The 20722-nt window shown below is 32.2% G+C and overlaps 1 protein-coding gene across 5 annotated transcripts in view; it reads left to right on the top strand.

Moving 5' to 3' along the window:
- LOC145263666 (thyroid peroxidase-like) overlaps positions 1-20722 on the top strand; it is a 412282-nt gene that overhangs the window by 38102 nt on the left and 353458 nt on the right. The window contains exon 1 of one of the 5 annotated variants that reach the window (XM_080120539.1): positions 16426-16895. The exons of 3 other annotated variants lie outside the window; for them this stretch is intronic. The gene's annotated coding sequence lies outside the window, so the exon portion shown is untranslated. Of the gene's footprint in view, positions 1-16425; positions 16896-20722 lie in introns of those variants that run through there. One more of the 5 variants, XM_080120541.1, reaches the window with a different exon arrangement.

Raw genomic sequence — 20722 nt, forward strand, 5'->3', positions numbered from 1 at the left:
AAAACTAGGTCCCCCTATTTTTATCCGCCAATTTTTTGCTCGTACCTACCACACAAACTTTATTTAATCCCCTCATCTTTTTCCCTTTCTCATTTTTCCTCCTTTTTTCCTTTCTCTTTTTTCTTTAACGGATAACAGCAGTTAAGGTTTTGATCTCCGACTGAAAATCATAAGATCATTGAACCATGTCTCACGCTAGACATGGTAAAATACTTCTCCTCTAAAATTAAAAAAGTGTTTAAACTTTATTTATTTGCCTGTCATATATATATATATATATATATATATATATATATATATATATATATATATATATATATATATATGTCAAGTTTTCAGGTTGAAACAAGTAACGTAGAAAGCAATACAAATGACGCCTCAACAAACAAAGGTAGATCAAATAAGAAGTGTATTAGGAAAAGGTATATTTACAGGATATTTACATAATGGTGTCAAATAAGAGAGTCTTTGCTGGAGAAACATATCTGCTCTCGGCGACCTTCAGTGGCTTCTGGTGAACACACACTCAGACTAACTGAGTCTTGCTATTTATGTGTAAATACATACTATCCACATATGCAAATGAATGTGTGCCACCACAACAATATATATATATATATATATACATACATACATATATATATATACACACACACACACACACACACACACACACACACACACACACACACACACATATATATATATATATATATATATATATATATATATATATAGTGAGAGCTGCCGACTGTCAATGCGACGGTTGTAGGTTCGATCCACGGCTGGGGAAAGGTGTATGTCTAGCCGCACTGATGTGTTGTGATATAACGAAACAGTACTGTATGTGGATGATGTATATATATATATATATATATATATATATATATATATATGTATATATGTGTGTGTGTGTGTGTGTGTGTGTGTGTGTGTGTGTGTGTGTATACCGGCCTCCTCCCCCAATAAATCAAAGCAAACGTTCGTAAATTTGCATGAAAAAAGAAATTGCGTTAAAAAAAATAAAAATAACGACAAAAAAAATATCCGGTCCTTCCCTCTCCCAATAAATAAAAATAAACTTTTGTAATGACATATTATGCACAATTCAGCTGAGTTAAAAAATAAAAATAAAAAACATAATAAAAAAAAATTCTGAAGCACAAAATGTCGCTTGTTTTTAATGGTTCCACTGCTGTTTTCATAGTTTAAAAAAAAAATTTTTTTTTAACTTTTGGAGTTTAAAAATGATAGTAGGCTTTACTCCTAAATGCGCTCCGGATGCTCATGCACAGCCATCGTTCATCGCTGACAAATAAATTCTGGAGCACAAAATGTCACTCGTTTGATTGTACCGACCCGGTCCTCGTAGTTATTCAACTTTTGGAGTTAAAAAATAGGAGGCTTTACTTTTAGAACGACTCTCGTACTTTTAGGCATTTTCTCCGAGTCTCTATTGCGCATGGACAAGCCGCTCTTCTAATCAATTTGATCGTGTTGTAAAAACCGATCATAAATAAAAAAAAAAATCTTTCGATATAAACAAGGTTCCATTGTCAGTCACAATGGCGTCTGTTACATTGAATCTCTCATAAAGTCTGCGCAGAAACAAATTAATATTAACCGCTTAAACTGGCTACTTAGTAAAACTGCCAAATAGGATGAAGTAAAACTCAAATTCAATCTGTTATCTTTCGCATGCTTGACAGTTATTACACTTTGACGATGATGATTTAGTAGCCAGAACACGCTTCACAGTTTCACTAATATTCCATATTTCACGAATACACATTTGAAGTCCTTGCTTATTTCATGGACACATTTGCTGCAAACAAACTGATATACGAATTCCCTCCGCATATAAACTACCCCATCACACATGAAAAAGAAGTTTTCAGTATTAACATGAGTTTTTTTGTTTACTTATATTTTTCTTTTTGAAACAATGTTGATAGTTGTAAGATACAGGAGGAATACTAAAAATGGGTTCAATTTAAACGCTTCTGTATAAATCAACATATAATATTGATTACTAGCGGGGGGTGTCCGGCGTTGCCCAGCATTGCCCTGGTTTTTAGAGGCGTGTGTGGTTGGTGTGTGTGGGGGGGATGAAAACAAAGCGAAGTCATAACTCTGTTTAAATATTATAAAAACAATGTTAAAAATATTTTTAAAAAATCGTGTAAAAAAATCAATTAAAAAAAATGGACGTGATTCAATACGAACGGTCCGGCGGTGCCCGTGTGTTTGAAAAATCCCAAAGAAGTTTGAAGGGGGGCTCAAACTCGAATCATTGACGCGAAAGCGCAAAAAAAAAAAAATAAAATAAAAAAACGTGATGAATTAACTAAAAAGTGAATTTGGTCAAATATCAATTCCGCAGTGAAGTTTGTTTTGGTTTAGTTTCAGTAGTCACATGACACTCGAATTCTAAATGAATTTATTTGTTTTAATTTTAATTTAAGTGTAATGCAAGTGAATTCACGATATTGTTGCATTGTAATCTTTGTGTAAAAAATAAATGTTGAGTTGAAAGTACTCATAAATAAAGGTCATAGTTAGATTTCACGGTTAGAGTCATAAAGGCAGGAAGTAAAATCCGGTTAATCTCGCAGATTGCATCTTACACTAACGAAAATAAAAGCAAAAAGAAAACAATAATAGTAATCGCGTTTTCGCGTTTTTTTTTTTTTTTTTTAATTATTTCTATTTTATTATGAAAAAAGCAGAAAGCATAAATCAGAGGAAAAAGATTACCCCAACCCCCCAAAAAACAGCATAAGTAACCTTATACGATTCCAAACCGGTGTATTTCTTCGTACTGTTCCTTGTGAACGCATCCGCTGCGCTGTAAATGGGGAGAGGGGAAATAGAGAGAAAATATGTTGCAACTTCCATTGAATCTAAGCGATTTTGGCAGTGGACTATCGCCGGAAAAAATATAGGAATGTACTATTGTCGAGGAACTGTAGAGGTAATAGGCCTATAGCAAACCTAAGATAATGTGCTACAGTCTGTAAGCATTACATTTGCATGTAATGTCATGATTTTTAATCCTATTAAAGTCAAAGTCGGGGGGGATGAGTTTATTATATTTATATAGAAGAAGATAGATAGAAGATAGAGAACAGAAGATAAATTTAAAGCAGAAGAATTACTCTATGATTAAGACATATTAATTGAAAGTCGCTAACTAACACATCCAATCTCAAAATGTCGGAATGTTTGAAAAGCAAGGGCCATAACTCACTCAACTTCACGTATCTGGTGCAAGGACGACAACAAAATGCAAAAAGTTACTTTCATTTTAAATATAAATGTTGTTGAAACGTTGTAAAAATAACACTCACAATGAGACTTGTAACCCGAAAAAAATCTAAATAATAAGAATTTAAAAAGAAAAATCTAAAAAGAAAAATGGGACAATTATGAGCGTTGAGATTTTCTTTTAATATTCAGTATTATGTACCATTTAAACCATGGATTTGAGGCGAAGATCAAACGAAATCCTAAAGTTATTATTCTACAATTGAAATTCATGGTAAAAAAGAACACTTTTTAAAATAAACGATTAATGAAAAAAAAAAAAACACATTTTTTTTATAATAAAGATATTTGTTATTGGAAACAATATTTTGTTACAAATTTTTTAAATATTCATGAATATTTCGCCAACAAAAATGTTGTTTGTAAGTTTAACAGTAAAAATAAAATATAGGGTCTCCCAAAAACTGCTTAATGGATAAATTGAGTGAAAAAGAGTCTGATGATTTCATTTTCCAGCAGGATGGGGCGCCACCACACTAGAGCCTCAGGGCATCTCAGATGTCACAAATGCAACTGAAAAGGTTATCATTATTGGTTGATGATTTGGACTCGAGAAAAATCAACCCAAAATCGAATTCCACTGCATGCGTCTCTCTCCTGCTTCCATCACCGTCACTGAAAATAAGCATATAGTGCTATATTTTCATATATTAGTGCGGCGTCATTCTTTTAAACACAACAAAAAAATAGATATTAAAACAGAAAGATTCAATTAAATTGCTATTTGCTATTCGATATCCGTGTTGATGGACTGTGAATGATTAAATATAAAAAATAACCCTAACACTTCCCCCGCTAGACAAAGAATAAATGCGTACGCTAGGCCTGTATTAAGATGCACCTTGCCTTTTTCTTTTCTTACGACATCTGAAATTGCTTCTCGGTGCTATTGTTATCTGGTTCCTCTTACGTGTATATTTTTCTTACAGCGAATGTAATACTTGCTCGCAAATAAAATACTTGGAAATACATTCCGTTTTACTGCATCGATAATTGCATGCAGATTTTACACTACAAACAGATAAATCGTATCGATTTACGTCTGTACAAGTTTTTGGACGTAAAATTATTTGTTAAATGATTGCAGACGATTACAGTATCTTCTAGCGTTTTCTACGTTAGCATTAGTGAAATGCAGAGTTTAATTCAGTTGGACAACATGCGAGAGATGAGCGATCGATAGTGTGCGGGTGGTGGTGGGAGGATGAACATAATGATTCACTTTGATACTACTACTACTACTACTCATAGTAAAACAATAAGAAAGAGAAAAAGAAGAAACAACGTAAAAATAGAGTTTCATCTTCATTTCTACATTTTACTCGACGTTGAATTGACAGCGACATGATTAAACTTCAGCTCCTATTTCATCATATTTCCGAATAGACTTTTAATAAACGGTCGACTTTGAAAATAAATGCAAAATAAAACCGTTACAACGCAAGGTCAGGGAAGCTGGTACACACACACACACACACACACACACACACACACACACACACACACACACACACACACACACACACACACACACACACACACACACACATGTAAAGGAAATGATCAGTCCACACTCATTTATATACGAGAGGCGTGCAATAAGTAATACCTCTGACCCACTTTCAGTTATCTGATCTAGCTGAAATTTTGCATGTGTCATGATTTATATCTCTACGGGTTATGTGGCAAATTACGATTCTGAACTAATTGTGGTTTCTGTTTTACAGGTGTTTGAACTGAGTCAGGTGTGAATGGAGTGATCCGGTTTTTGTATTTGAAAGGACGCACACCACAGGAGACTTTTGATGAAATGAAAGAAACTTATGGTGATAATGCCCTATCATATGACCTTGTAAAACGCTGGCATCGTGAATTCAAACATGACCGGAAGTTTGTAGAAACAGCTCCCAGACCTGATCGCCCCCTTTCTGCCATTGATGAGGCATCTGTCCGTCAAGTTGAGGCTGCCATTTTGGAAGATCGGCGCATTACTATTCGCCAAATAGCCCAAGATGTCAAGATTAGTACAGGGTCTGTGGAAACTATCATTCATGACCATTTGCATATGCATAAGGTGTCTGCCAGATGGATTCCCAGGTTGCTCACACCATTCTAGAAGCAAAAACGCGTCGAGTGCTCAAGGATGAATTTGGATGGAGATGTGCCAAGAAGATGAGTCAAAGTTTTTCAAAAGACTGATTACACAGGATGAAACCTGAGTCCATCACTATGATCCAGAGATCAAAGCTTAGTCAATGCAGTGGAAGCACTTGGACTCACCACCTCCAAAGAAGGCAAGGGTGCATCCCTCCGCTGGCAAGGTCATGCTCACAGTCTTCTGTGACCAGGACGGATTAGTGATGACAGATTTCCTGGCAAAGGATACCACAATTACATGAGCCTATTATGTTTCACTTTTGAGGAAATTAAGGGAAGCTATCAAAATCAAGAGGCAGGGTAAGATCAGCAAAGGTACTCTCTTCCTGCAGGACAACGCTTCGGTCAACAACTCGCATGTCGCCAGATCAGAAGCACGGGCGTGTGGTTATGAAATCCTTCCCAATCCTCCCTACTCTCCTGACCTTGCACCCTCTGACTTTCACCTCTTCCCATCCATGAAGTTGTTTTTGAAAGAAAAGCGTTTCCCAGATGATGCAGCCTTGATTTCTGAAGTCACGTCGTAGTTGGAGGACCAACCTGGGGTGTTCGACAAAAACGGTCTCCAGAGCTGCATCAAACGATGGGAGAAATGCACAACTCTGGGTGGTTCCTATGTGGAGAAAAACTAATAACTGTACCAAGTTTCGTTGCTCTACTGCTATGGGAAGTGGGTCAGGGGCATTACTTATTGCACGCACTTCGTCTATATCGCAACCAAAAAAAAATATATTTTATTGTCTTACATGCGTTTAACGAAAAATATTGCCTTCTATTCTTCTTTTTTTTCCACTCAAATGTCAATAACAAACAACACATTATTCCAAAACAAAGCAAAAAAGGAGAAAAAGTGCTTAAGAAAGAGTACAAAACACAGAAAACTTTAAAGATAAAAATCAGAGATAAATTCTCGCTTAAACCATTTGCTATCACGTTGGAGTGTTTCTAACTCACCAAATACCCAAGATCGTCAATTCATCGTTCCGTACTCAAAGCTGAACAAAATTCCAATAAATTTTGAAAAATGCCTGTTTATAAAATATTGATAGCCTTAATATTCTAGAATAATCCTTATAAACTGCTAAATCTTATTGAATGATTAGATTCGAAACTACCATCAATTTGGAAGGTAATTAAAAATAGTATACGCTAGCTGAATTTAGTTTTCTCCGTAACCACAATGTAAATACCCATTAGAAGCTTATATAATCAATAACAGATAGTAAAAATATATTTAAGATTATAAATTTATTTACTGAATTTTCTACTTTTCTTATTAAATTATGATTATATAATTCACAATTAATGATTTATTTTACAAGCCTAAACCAAAGTTATATATATATATGTATATATATATGTATATATATATATATGTGTGTGTGTGTGTGTGTGTGTGTGTGTGTGTGTGTGTGTGTGTGTGTGTGTGTGTAAAGAAGGACTGAGCGATATAATAAACTATAAGAAAAGCGCTTCGATACAAGATGGAAAGTAATTGACAGGTACGGGCAAAAATAAACGAAAAAAAAAATAGTTTTGAAAGCCGATTTATCATAATTTTTTCTAGGTTTCGGAATACTTTTTGATTTTATTTGAAAGATTAAGAACTAAACTTAATTTCCCAAAGAAAAATAATATTTGTATACGTGAAAAAAAAAAAAAAGTTATGAAAAGTGTTTTCACGGCGAGCTAAATTTTGAAGTTAAATAAATTAATTGTAAAAATCCTTTTAGAGATAAATATTAGTTTTCTGGGTCAAAGATAATTAGTAAAATAAAATCCTAAGATATTGAATTAAAAAAAAAAACACCTCTTTTGCACAAAAATAGCTGAATTAGTGTGTTTTTGCCGTTCACAAAACCACAATAAACCATACTTTTGGAAATACGGAATATACAGAGACCCCAAATCTGAGACAGTCGAAAAGCTGTCTGAGAATGGCCTCATGTAATTATGGTGCTGGGTTTCTTTTTTTCTTGCCCCCACCCCAGACGGGCATCCGTACATTTCTATTGTAAATGTTTGTATAAATTTTACCATTTCTTAATTTAATTATTTTTCTATGTTCCTGTTTTCAAATTAATTTTTTTTTTATTATTGGCCAATATAATATAAAAATTATATTTCGCCGAAAGTTTCACATTCTTGCGAACAAGGAAATGATTAAAATCTTGCATATAAAAATTATGCAAAATCTGTAATTTAAAAAAAAAAATTTTTTTTCTATTATAATTTTTTTTGTGACAACATTAAATAAACAATGCTTAATTCAATGGTAATATCGGTAGTTCGAGAAATTCATTTTTCTTCGAGTTAAATCGAATTCATTAATACGGATTTAGGGGAATTTTGTTCCTGTAAAAATTATTTTATTTATTTTATTGTTACAAATTACGAGTCTTTATTTATATAAGAAAAGCAAAAATCAATTCTTGCGTTTTTTATTTACTACTAAAAATCATAACTTTAGTAAAGGTATTTTTTGTTTAAACAAAATAATATTTTTTTGTTTAAAAACAAACTAATACATTTCCACTAAGATTTAAACAAAAATAATTAGTTCATTATATTCCGCGGTCAATTATTTGATAAATACTGAAAATTTCATTAAAATTGGTTAATTTCCTGATTTTTGGTGAATTTTTAAGTAAAGGGAGGGGGGTCAAAATGTTTATACATTTTGAGCATCAGCATTCATTTTGCCCGTACCTAGTAATATATGATAAAAAATATATACTGATGACCCCTACACGCTTGATTGTTTTCCCTCCTCTTAATTTGATGGATAAATCTATATAAAACATCATATATTTTTCTAATTTAGCGCCACTGCATATATATATATATAATTATTTTTTAATATAAGAATTATATACCTACAGACACTAGTGTTTCATCTTTCGTGTCACGATTAACACCAGCCGAACGATTCGAACCCCGCAACACGAGACATCTCTGGCTCGATTAGCGGAAACCGTATCCATTCGGCTACCATTAACCGCGTGAAATAGCGTTGAATTTTAAACATTTTAATTTTTTAAATGTTCATTATGTCAGTCAGAGAGTTATCTAATCGTTATACGATGATCTATGCATAAGAGCTAAATTGACCGACTTTAATTCAACTGAAAGTGCTCAACTATAAGAAATGAATTTCTTAAAGGGGCTCTCATAATTATTTTTAATATAATAATTAAATACCTACAGACACTAGTGTTTCATCCTTTCGGGATTCTTCAGTGCAGGGTGTATATATATATATATATATATATATATATATATATATATATATATATATATATACACTGCCAAAATATTTGAGACCTTAATTAACCATGCTCTAGTCCAGCACCTTACAGATGCTAAACTTCTGACCGACCATCAATATGGATTTAGACAAGCCCGTTCCACGGCAGACATCCTCACTGTAATCTCTGAACGCATATACCATTCACTGGACAAAGCGGGAGAGGGCAGAGCGGTAGCTCTAGATATATCTAAGGCTTTTGACAGGGTATGGCATGAGGGTCTCCTCAGGAAGATTAGATCTTACGGTATCACTGGTAGAATACTTAACATAATTAAATCCTTCTTAGATAAGAGAAAAATCCAGGTTGTCCTCGACGGTCGTACGTCTAAACAATATAATATAAATGCCGGAGTGCCCCAGGGATCTATCCTTGGTCCTCTGCTGTTCCTGATATTCATAAATGACCTCCCCGATAAAATTGCCTCTGAGATGGGTATATATGCTGATGACACCACACTCTATAGCAGGCACGACAGGAAAACAAATGAACATATATCTTAAGTAATGGCAGAAACACTAGAGGATGACCTCAAATCAATAGTGGAATGGGGACAAAAATGGATGGTAACGTTCAATGCCACCAAGACAAAACTGGTTTCATTCAATAATTACAGGAAACCTTCTCTACCACCTATAGCAATGGCCAACAACTCTTTAGCTGAGAGTACGTCTTTCAAGCTCCTTGGCCTAACGTTCACAGGAAACATGAGTTGGAACAATTACATCGAGGGCATTGCCAGGGCCGCTGCGAGGAAGGTGGGCTCTCTCTACCGTGCTAGAAAACTTCTAACACCCGAAAGTATCCTGTACCTCTATAAGGCCACTATTCGCCCATGTATGGAGTATTGCTGTCATATTTGGGCCGGTGCATCGGCTACTAGTCTCTCTCTCCTTGACAGGGTTCAAAAGAGAGTCGCAAATCTGATAGGCCCTAAACTGGCATCAAAACTTCAGCCTCTGTCCCATCGTCGAAACGTTGCATCCCTCTGCCTGTTCTACAAGTATTATAATGGTGAATGCTCTGAAGAACTGCAAGCACTTGTGCCCCCACGACGTGAACACCCTCGACAGACCCGACAAGCTGCAAAATCCCACCCCCACACTGTAGAGATCCCTAGATGTAAAAGATCTTTCTACTCCAGTAGTTTCTTCCCCAGAACTGCTAGACTTTGGAATTCCATTCCAGGCCACTGCTTCCCCAACTGTACTGACATGCATAAGTTCAAGTGCAACGTGAACCAACATCTCGCTGCCCTAATCCCTACATAGTGCCCCAGTAGATGTTTCCCCTGATAGTAGCCCCCTACACCAAAGTGGCAATGTGCCTTGTTTGGGGTGAAAATGTAATTAAAAAAAAAAAAAAATATATATATATATATATGTACGAGCAAACAGTTAATAACATATAATATATATATATATACACACATACATGCATATATATGCATATATATATGCACACCCACACACCCACCCACACACACACACACACACACACACATATATATAGAGAGAGAGAAATAAAAAGGAACAAACCTTATTATGTGTTCATCAACGTTTCGTCTTTATTGCGAGACTTCCTCTGGAAACGTTGATGAACACATAATACGGTTTGTTCCTTTTTATTTCTCTATTTTGTCGGAATACTATTTCCATTATTTTCATCACACACACACACACACACATATATATATATATATATATATATATATATATATATATATATACATATATATAAATACATATATATAAATATATGTTTATATTTATGGGGAAAATATGCTTATTTAATTATATTTCACTCCTTTATTTATACCAATGTTTTTATTTATACCAATCCTTTGATTTATACCAATCCTTTGATTTATGAAGCTCGAGCATATACAAATAAATGACAAAAAATCTATATTCCAAATTCCAAGATGTTGTTCATTTTACGGTTTATTTCTTTCATCTTATTAAAATGTTAAATTCTTGACAGCACTTGTTTCATAACGCAGAAACAATCATATAATTATTATGTCATTTTTTCATATTTTCCATTTTGACTCATAAGAAGAATAAGAACTCATTAATTTTAAAAGAAAATAAAAATACTGCAATGATTACATGAACCGAAAAAATCGGAAGTTGCAATTGTGTTTTGTGATATTTACGCCATCTTGCGTGATGATAGTCTCCCACCTAGCGATGGGGCACACCATTTTCCAATGGAAAACGTCAAGGTCCTAGCCTATGTATATATACTCTCTTACAGCCCACATCACTGGACGGATCATGACCAAAACCTGACATGATGATGGTCTCCGAACTAGGGATGGTGCACACTATTTTCAAGGCCAAGATCAAAGGTTAAAGTCGAACTTTGCTGTACGCTCGGGTACCCGTTTCGAGTATACAACAAAACCCCGCACGAACCGCGGGTATCTTTGCTAGTACACACACACACACACACACACACACACACACACACACACACACACACACACACACACACACACACACACACACACACACACACACACACATATATATATATATTGTATTTCAGTTCAGATTTATTTTTCCTGATTTTACTTATTCCAGCTAAGAAATCTGTGAGGATAGAGACAGACCTTTGAGATGCCGGTGTCTGTCAACACATAACCAAACGAGTATTTATAAATGTACTGTTCGAAGCAATAATTTATGTTCACTACCCGCATGTAACTGTAGACCCACTGCTGAATGTCCGCTCAACAGAATGTGTAAGGTTTCCGAAATATGATATAAATGTGAAACAGCAGGGACAGATAAGCCAACCGTATATGTGGTAATCACAAATTGACCCTTGAAAACAAATATGATAACCGCATGCCATATTTCAGAAACGATCCGACAACATTACCAACCAAATATATCAGAGTACAGTATTATAAGTTACATGTTGAAATGAATGGTTTTGGCGAAATCAAAAAACCAAGAAAATATAATAGATGCTTCGCTGAATTTATATTTATAATAACTTCAAAGGAAAATATGACCAATAAGAAATCTGAAGTGGTGGAATCTTGTTTGCATAGAACAAAATTTATTGCAATGTACATATCAATCGAAGGCCTATAACTCCTTATATCTAGTTATGTAATATACATGTGGACTTCATCCCATACCACAATGGCAAGCTAAAATCATTTTGTAAAACACACACATACATATACACATATATACATACATATACACACATATACGTACATATACACACATATACATATATACACACATATACATACATATACACACATATACATATATACACTCATATACATACATATACACACATATACACACATATACACGCATAGACATACATATACACACATATACACACATATACACACATATACATACATATACACACATATACACACATATACATACATATACACACATATACATACATATACACACATATACATATACATACGCATATACACACATATATATACATATACATACATATACACACATATACATACATATACACATATACACACATATACACACATATACATACATATACACACATATACACACATATACATACATATACACACATACATACACATATACACACATATACATACATATACATACAGATACACACATATACACACATATATTATGAAAATATATTTATCGCAAGAAACTTCACAAAAATATTCACGTTTCATTTCCGAAGAAAATCATCAAAGAGTGAAACATAGAACTTCAATGTAGCTTACTTGCCATAATATATTTGCAAGCTCCACCCACAAAAATATACTATAAAAGTAAATATTGAAAAGTTAACGATTGCAGGTTTTTTTAATGAATCGTGATTATTGTCGGACCCTCTTTCTGTTAAGTAACGAACGACAATCATGTCGGAGGAGATCACCCCAGGCTTTCATTCTTTTTCAAAAGTGTACATTGTTATTATGGATTTGCCGTTTCGCGCCAGAAACACCATTGCTTTCCAATACGCTGAGGTAAAAAAAAAAACGCGAGGACAACGGATATTGACTGGCAGTTCGGATGCTACTACGTTTTTTTTATTTTTTTTTTTTTAGTTTTATTAAGTTTTCAGAAAATTATTTTTAGGTGATGAATCCTCGAAATATTCCGACGTTGAGTCAATGACTCATGTCAAGTTCTAGCGTTTTTCTTTCTTTTTTCTTCTATCTCTCTCTATATAGAGAATTCCCTTAGAATATTAAAAAAAACCTTTAAGATTTTTCCACACTCCGATTCGTTCAAAAAGAATATATGGCGTCTGACTGAGCATGCGCACTTCATTAGACAAGTCATCGCCAAGTAAGTGTCTCAACCCAATCGTAATACTATTAAGAATAACATCAGTAACTAGGTACGTTCAAAATGAATGGCCAATCCCCAAATGTAAAAAACTTTCAATTAAAAATGCATTAAAATTCAAGAAACCAATTTTAATTAAATGTTCAGTTTTTGTTAATGCATAATCACAGAATATAAGGAATTCATTATTTGTTAGCGAAAAAAAATTGTGTAAACAAAAAATACCTTTACCAAAGTTATTGTTTTAAACACTAAAACCAAACGAATTTATTTTTGCTTTTTTATGAAAATAAAGCATCGTAGATGTTAAAAATTAATGTTTAAAATTATTTATTATATGTTACGAAAAATGCCCGTGTTAATGAAATCAATATGTAACGCGGCCGTTATCGTTACATTTCAACCACTTGGATCCGCATGTTGCCTGGTACCGCCATAGGAACAAACAAACAAACAAACAAGGACATAAAAATATATGTCTCAGCATTTTTAAAAGTGCAAATGAAATGTATTGAGTCGTGGTTCTTTCAAAATAACACATTTCATTATCTTTCCGCACTCACGTCTTTTATAACGCTCTTCTGTTATGTGATGTTCAAAAGTTTCTCTTCCTGCCACTTAACGCCGGCCATATAACATGTGCTTTTTAAAAGTATCTCTCCCAGCTACTTAATACCGACTCTAGCCAGCGTTTTCTCTTCTTCGAGTTCACGCGTTTATCTTCCCTTTGCTGTCATGTGTTCTGTCTATTTTTATCACGTAAGCTCGTGTACACCTGGTAATTTTCATATTGCTAAAACAGCTGCTGCTGCTAATATTTTCGCTAGTTAGCTATCATGCTGCTGCTGCTGATTTACTCACACGCATGCCATACGCGCTATGTTACAAATATAATTTGAAATAAACTTAATTTCTCGAACGATATTATCATTGTTTAGTCAATATTTTCACTAGAAGAAATATAATTGCAAAAATATTTCATGTGATTTTAATGATAAATTTCCTGAAAAAAAATGTTTAAATGTGTTATTCTAATGTTTCTTCTATACGCATGAACGTGTCAATATCAGTGTAAGAGTTTTTTATAATCTTGAAAAAAAAATTGAAAAAATAGAGATCACTGGGTAATTAAAAAAAAAAAAGAAATGGGATAATTTCTACTAACGATTAATTTGGAAAAGTATGAGTGGAGAGAACGGCAAAAAAAAAAAATGTAAGTCAATAACTTTCATTAATAAATAATAATTTACTTTCAAATTTGAATTCGATATAATCACTAATAAAGAATTGTTTTAGGATATTTTTTAATGAATAAAATTTAAGAATACATCCAGTCATGTAATTGCTAAAATTGACGCAGTATGCAGTTCGTAACGAAGAAAACAAAGTTTGAACATAAATTTACAAGAGGTTTCTTTCAGGTCTCATCAATAACTTTAGAGTATTACTGAATAAAAAAACTTATACTATGTATTTAGATAAAAAAAATGTTGCGTATATTCAAAAATATTCCAATTAAATGAGCATTTCCTTTTTTTATTACAACAAAATTAAATTAATTAAACGAAATTATTACAGTACGACTGTGCCGTACTTTTGTGAAAAGCAGCATTTTGTAATTTTGTAATTTACGTTTGACCTTTTTTAACTTGTTTCTGTTATAGGATGATTATGCAATTTTTAGTAAAAAAGTTTGTACAATTTTTAATTCAGTATTTTAAGATGTAATTTAATTAAGTATTCTAAAATGTAATTTAATTCAGTATTCTAAGATGTAATTTAATTCAGTATTCTAAGATGTAATTTAATTCAGTATTCTAAGATGTAATTTAATTCAGTATTCTAAGATGTAATTTAATTCAGTATTCTAAGATGTAATTTAATTCAGTATTCTAAGATGTAATTTAATTCGGTATTCTAAGATGTAATTTAATTCAGTATTCTAAGATGTAATTTAATTCAGTATTCTAAGATGTAATTTAATTCAGTATTCTAAGATGTAATTTAATTCAGTATTCTAAGATGTAATGCAATTCAGTATTCTAAGATGTAATGTAATTCAGTATTCTAAGATGTAATGCAATTCAGTATTCTAAGATGTAACTTAATTCAGTATTCTAAGATGTAACTTAATTCAGTATTCTAAGATGTAATTTAATTCAGTATTCTAAGATGTAACTTAATTCAGTATTCTAAGATGTAATTTATTTACTGTTGAAAAAATTTAAGAAAGCTGATAATTATTTTGACAGATTTTTTTAAGTTGATTTATTGGAACTTGAAAATTTAATGAATATTTTAACCGCAGTGACAACATTTTTTCTGTAAATATTTTTTGTTCCTTTCAAGACATTAACTTTGGTATTTTATCTTTCCAACACCATCCAAATGTATTTTAAACTTTGGTATTTTATCTTTCCAACACCATCCAAATGTATTTTAAACTTTGGTATTTTATCTTTCCAACACCATCCAAATGTATTTTAAACTTTGGTATTTTATCTTTCCAACACCATCCAAATGTATTTTAAACTTTGGTATTTTATCTTTCCAACACCATCCAAATGTATTTTAAACTTTGGTATTTTATCTTTCCAACACCATCCAAATGTAGACATAAACCTAAACGAAACAATTGTGATAAGCCGTTTTTAAGAATTAAGAAACATAGTCGCTTTTTTTTTCTTCAGCCATTTTGGCTCATAACTAAATTTTTTTCACACGACTTTCAAATGCAAATTCTTTCCACCTTGTTTTCCTTGGCTTTTTTTCTAATTGAACAAATAATTAAAGTAATGGCCTATTTATCAAATAAGAAACATTGGCACAGCCACAAATTGATTGCTGTCTAGCTAATTTCACTTTAAATCACAGTGAGTGTCTTAGACATCTGTTTGTATGAAAATAGAAATGTATTGAGCGAACCGAAACAATAAAAACAAAAATTCAAATGCAACACGTGTACAAATAAGTCGTTCATTTATGTTCATATAAAAAATATCTTACATAAACGGAAAAAAGCTTCATATAATAATAAAACAGTGAACGTTTCGGATTTCTGTTTGCTTAAAGTAAAAATCTGTTAATAGAAACGAAAACATTGCAGAATGTCTAATATATTATAGGATTATATACTGGTCGCCTTGGCTTTCCATTTGCATAAAAAGGGAAACGCAATAGCCCAACTGAATTCGTCTTTGCATAAAAATGAAAATGTGTCGACTGAAACGAAATCACCCGAAAGCGTCTTGTTATTGCGTGTATTAAAATGGAAATGTGTTAATCGAAACGAACACAACTAAATGTCACTTATACAAATACCGGAACTGTTTTGAGGGTGTGGCAGCTGTTCCCAACCTGATAGTTTCAACGATTATTGCGTAGTATAACGTTGAAAACTTTCATAGAAGTAAAATAGCTTCCATTCCTATATGCATGTAGCCATAATACGAGCACAGAAAAAAAAAATAAAAACGCTTCGAAATTACAGCGTAATAATAATACAAACAGAAGCTCCACATCGAACTTTGAAAAGTCTCGTGATATATTCACTACTACGTCCGCAGACTAAGAAATTTTCCCGATGAAAATTCAAATGTTTTAGGATTTCGTGTTTTCTATAAAGAGGTCAGTTAAGAGTCAACCGAGCAGTGCCACACAATCAACACACTTCATCGGATGAAACAAAGGGAAGGTTGAGAGTGAAAATTACCATCAACCATTTACATACCATGCTATACGTATGAACACGACGTGACAAACGCAGGCAAGTACAAACCATTTGATTCATTTCTTTTTACATTCTACATAAAATTGAACTTTTTAAAATTACAAAAACCCAAATGAAAAATTAATGCCTACAAACAAATTTGATAATAAAAGAAATGAGAAAGGAATGTTCATATTTTGTATCCCCCCCTCTATCTCTCTCTGTATATATATATTACACTATATATAAACTATATATAAACTATATACACAAACGCATATATATATATATATATATATATATATATATATATATATATATATATATATATATATATATATATATATATATATATATATTAGCAGGGAGACTTGACATTGTTCGGGATTGCATAAGGATCAACAAATGTTCCACACGTTCCATACTTTATTGTCATTAAAATCGGTGAAATCGCTCATTTGTTGATCAAATCGATTGATTGGTTGTTCTAGTTAATTGTTGTAATCTAGATCACCCTCCCCTTACGGTGTACTGGGAGGAAGCTTCACATGCCTTTTCGAAGTTCACAATATATTATAGTCATAATTGCACTGTAGAGAATCTTGGTTTTATGAAATTCTAAAACGGCTTCATTAAATTTTAAAATACAAAAGACAAGTATCACGGTTCAGATGTACTCAAAACAAATACGTTCATTTCGAACGCACCATGTCTTATAAAAGAATCTATAGTTGATTTTATTGGTTTCGGCTTTCTGCTTGTACGATGACAAAACTTCTCAAATGCACTTGGTATGTTAGGCTGTATAGAAGAGTTAACTTTGGTCAAAATCGAACTTTTTTAATCGGACTTTTTCGATGATCGATTTTTGATACTTATCAGACGCATTCTGATACAAAATCTACGTAAATCACTCGTAGGCACTTTGTGTAAAAGTTTTAAAAATCGGCCCAGCCATTTTCGAGTCTATAGGGAACGAACTAACACACACAAAGTTACTTTTATGTATATATTGATCAAAATTTTATAATAATGTCATTAGAAATGTGGGTTATACGTGGGTTATATAAGATAAGATATAAGCATAAAAACCAAGAAATTTGCCGATTACCCTCATTAATTACATGTCCAGAACTAAAAGAAATCATAAATGTTCAAGTAATAGCAATAATAATGCCAACCATACCAATCACAAGAGCACTAACATAGACAGATCTTCCACTAGAAAAAAAGACGAGGAGAAAGAATAATATTTGGTTTAACCCTCCTTTCAGCTCCAATGTAAAAACTAATATCCCAAGGAATTCTTCAATATTGTTGAAAATTCTGTTAGGTACCTGCACAGGTATAGAATTTGTTTAACAAAAATTCTATCGAGAGATCATACGCTACAATGCCTAATTTAGCGCAGACAATCATAGCCTCTAATAAGAAGAAAATTAAGGATGCCCAAGCAATCCGTTTCCCTTAGCCAAGAAAACCAAATGTAATTGCAAAAAGGAAGAATGCCCTCTTGATAATGACTGTATTCATAAAAATGTCATGTATTCATGTACTCTAACTGAGATACCATCTAAATCTCTCCAAACAAACACCACTAATTTTTCCCAACAGCCATTCAAATGGCAATGAACTTGAACATCCCCCTCCTCTAATAAGCTTGATAAATAACAATATAAATACTGATAGTCCTTCACAGAACAACTCCCATGATAATAATTTAGGAAACCAGTTTAGGAATAATTTCCCCATTAAATCACCCACCACATGTCCTTACCTTAATAACAATCCAATACTAAATACCAACAACAATATCCACAATGAACCGAAAACATACACATACATCGGATGCACTTCTACTTTAATAAAGCAGAGAATCTCTAACCACACACCATCTTTTAGCAATAAAAACACAAATAGCAACCAGGGAATTTCTTTGGCTACTTTAATTAAAAAACTTAAATCTAAGAATATTCGCTTCTCAATTAATTGGAGTATTATATGTTAATCGCAACCTTACACCCCTGGATCTAAATATTGTAATCTCGGCCTTTCTCAGGCAGTTTGGATAATAACGTCTCTCCAATCCAAGAATGTAATCAATACAAAGAGTGAGCTGATTTTCCAATGCAAATACAGGGCAAAATATAAGTACTGCAATTTTGAAATTACCTAGCCCCCCTGTTAAAATAAAAATACGAATTTTTTATCATCAATATTATTATTACTATACATTCTTATTATTATAATGTTCCAACCACTTTACCGGACTTTATCCTCTTGTCTCGTCTAGTTTATTGCTTTTATCTTAAGAATTATAGAAATAATCAGTGTTATAATTTTAATTTTTTACATATTAAGATAAATAGTACTCCTACTTTGTACATATATATATATATATATATATATATATATATATATATATATATATATATATGTGTGTGTGTGTGTGTGTGTGTGTGCGTGTAATTTTTTTTACCAATATCTTTTCAATATTTAATTTTCTTTAAGCAAATTTGTTACTATTATTACTAAGATAGTTATGATTATTAGTGGTTTTACTGTTTATTATTATTATCATTATTATTATTATTATTATTATTATTATTATTATTATTATTATTATTATTATTATTACACATGACTATTGACTATAATATTATTAGAATTACATTGCATTTATTATTATTATTTTTTATTCTTATTACCATTATTTCGTCATCATTATCATCATCATCATTAACATCATGACTTTTCAACAGCCTTATAATTACTATTAAGCTAAGAATCTGCCACACTTAAAACTGTCCCCTACTCTTTTAATAGTGACATCGAATTTAACACTTTACAGAAAGAATTGTTTCGTCAGAGTAATACTTTCACGGGCTGATATTTTTTTTTTAGGCTGATCTTAATTCTCTAAAATTTTAATCTGAAATCACCTTTTCTAATTAAGCCGACGATGAAAGATGAATTGCTGTTTTTGTCTTCTCTTTATTTTTCGATGCTATTTGACTGAGATCAACTTCTCTTTGGGCTACTGCACTGTCCGAAGAAAACAATTTCTACTTTTTTCGGCTGCTTTGAAAACTTTCCAACCGGACTTTATGCATTATTAAACTGGATTTCATTTTGTGTTCCATTTTCTCTAAAGATCTATTTTCCCCTTTCGGATTACCTTGAAATAATTTTCATGCAAGCTGAAATATTATGCCTGGTTTATATATATATATATATATATATATATATATATATATATATATATATATATATATATATACTCGGGTTTTTTTATATTCAAAAGTAATGGGCTAATGAATTCAACAAGGTTGTTAGATAGTGCTCAATAAAAAGAGCTGATAATACTTGTTTATTGTTATATAAACATGCTCACATCCCGCTGCTACAAATTGCCACTTGTTTCAATCAAACAACAGATATCATCAGGCAGCGACTTGACTATTCAAAAGTTCAATGAATAATGGATTTTTATTTTAGGTAGGAACTCTTTAAAAGTTGGAGTTAAAAAACTTAAAACACAGAACTTTAATTATAAAATGTAAAGAGGGAGGGGCAATTTAAATAAAGTTAAAAGATTACAATGGAGAGAGAGAGAGTGATTGAGAAGAGAAAAAAAAGGAATAGAGAAAGAAATAGAGAAAGAAAATAGAGAGAAAAAAAAATATATATACACACCTACACAGACACATATATATATATACATATATATATATATACATATATATATATATAATATGGAGAAGAAAAGAAAAAAGATATAAATGGTTATTATAAAGAGAATAAGGACTAGAAGGGAAAGGAAAGGAAAGGAAAGAATGATGAGATCTAGTTAAAGAGAGAAAGAGAGAAAGTAAGAATTTGAC

Source organism: Euprymna scolopes, chromosome 39, assembly GCF_053919585.1.
Source record: "Euprymna scolopes isolate OS-2025 chromosome 39, ASM5391958v1, whole genome shotgun sequence".
Classification (NCBI taxonomy): Eukaryota; Metazoa; Mollusca; class Cephalopoda; order Sepiida; family Sepiolidae; genus Euprymna; species Euprymna scolopes.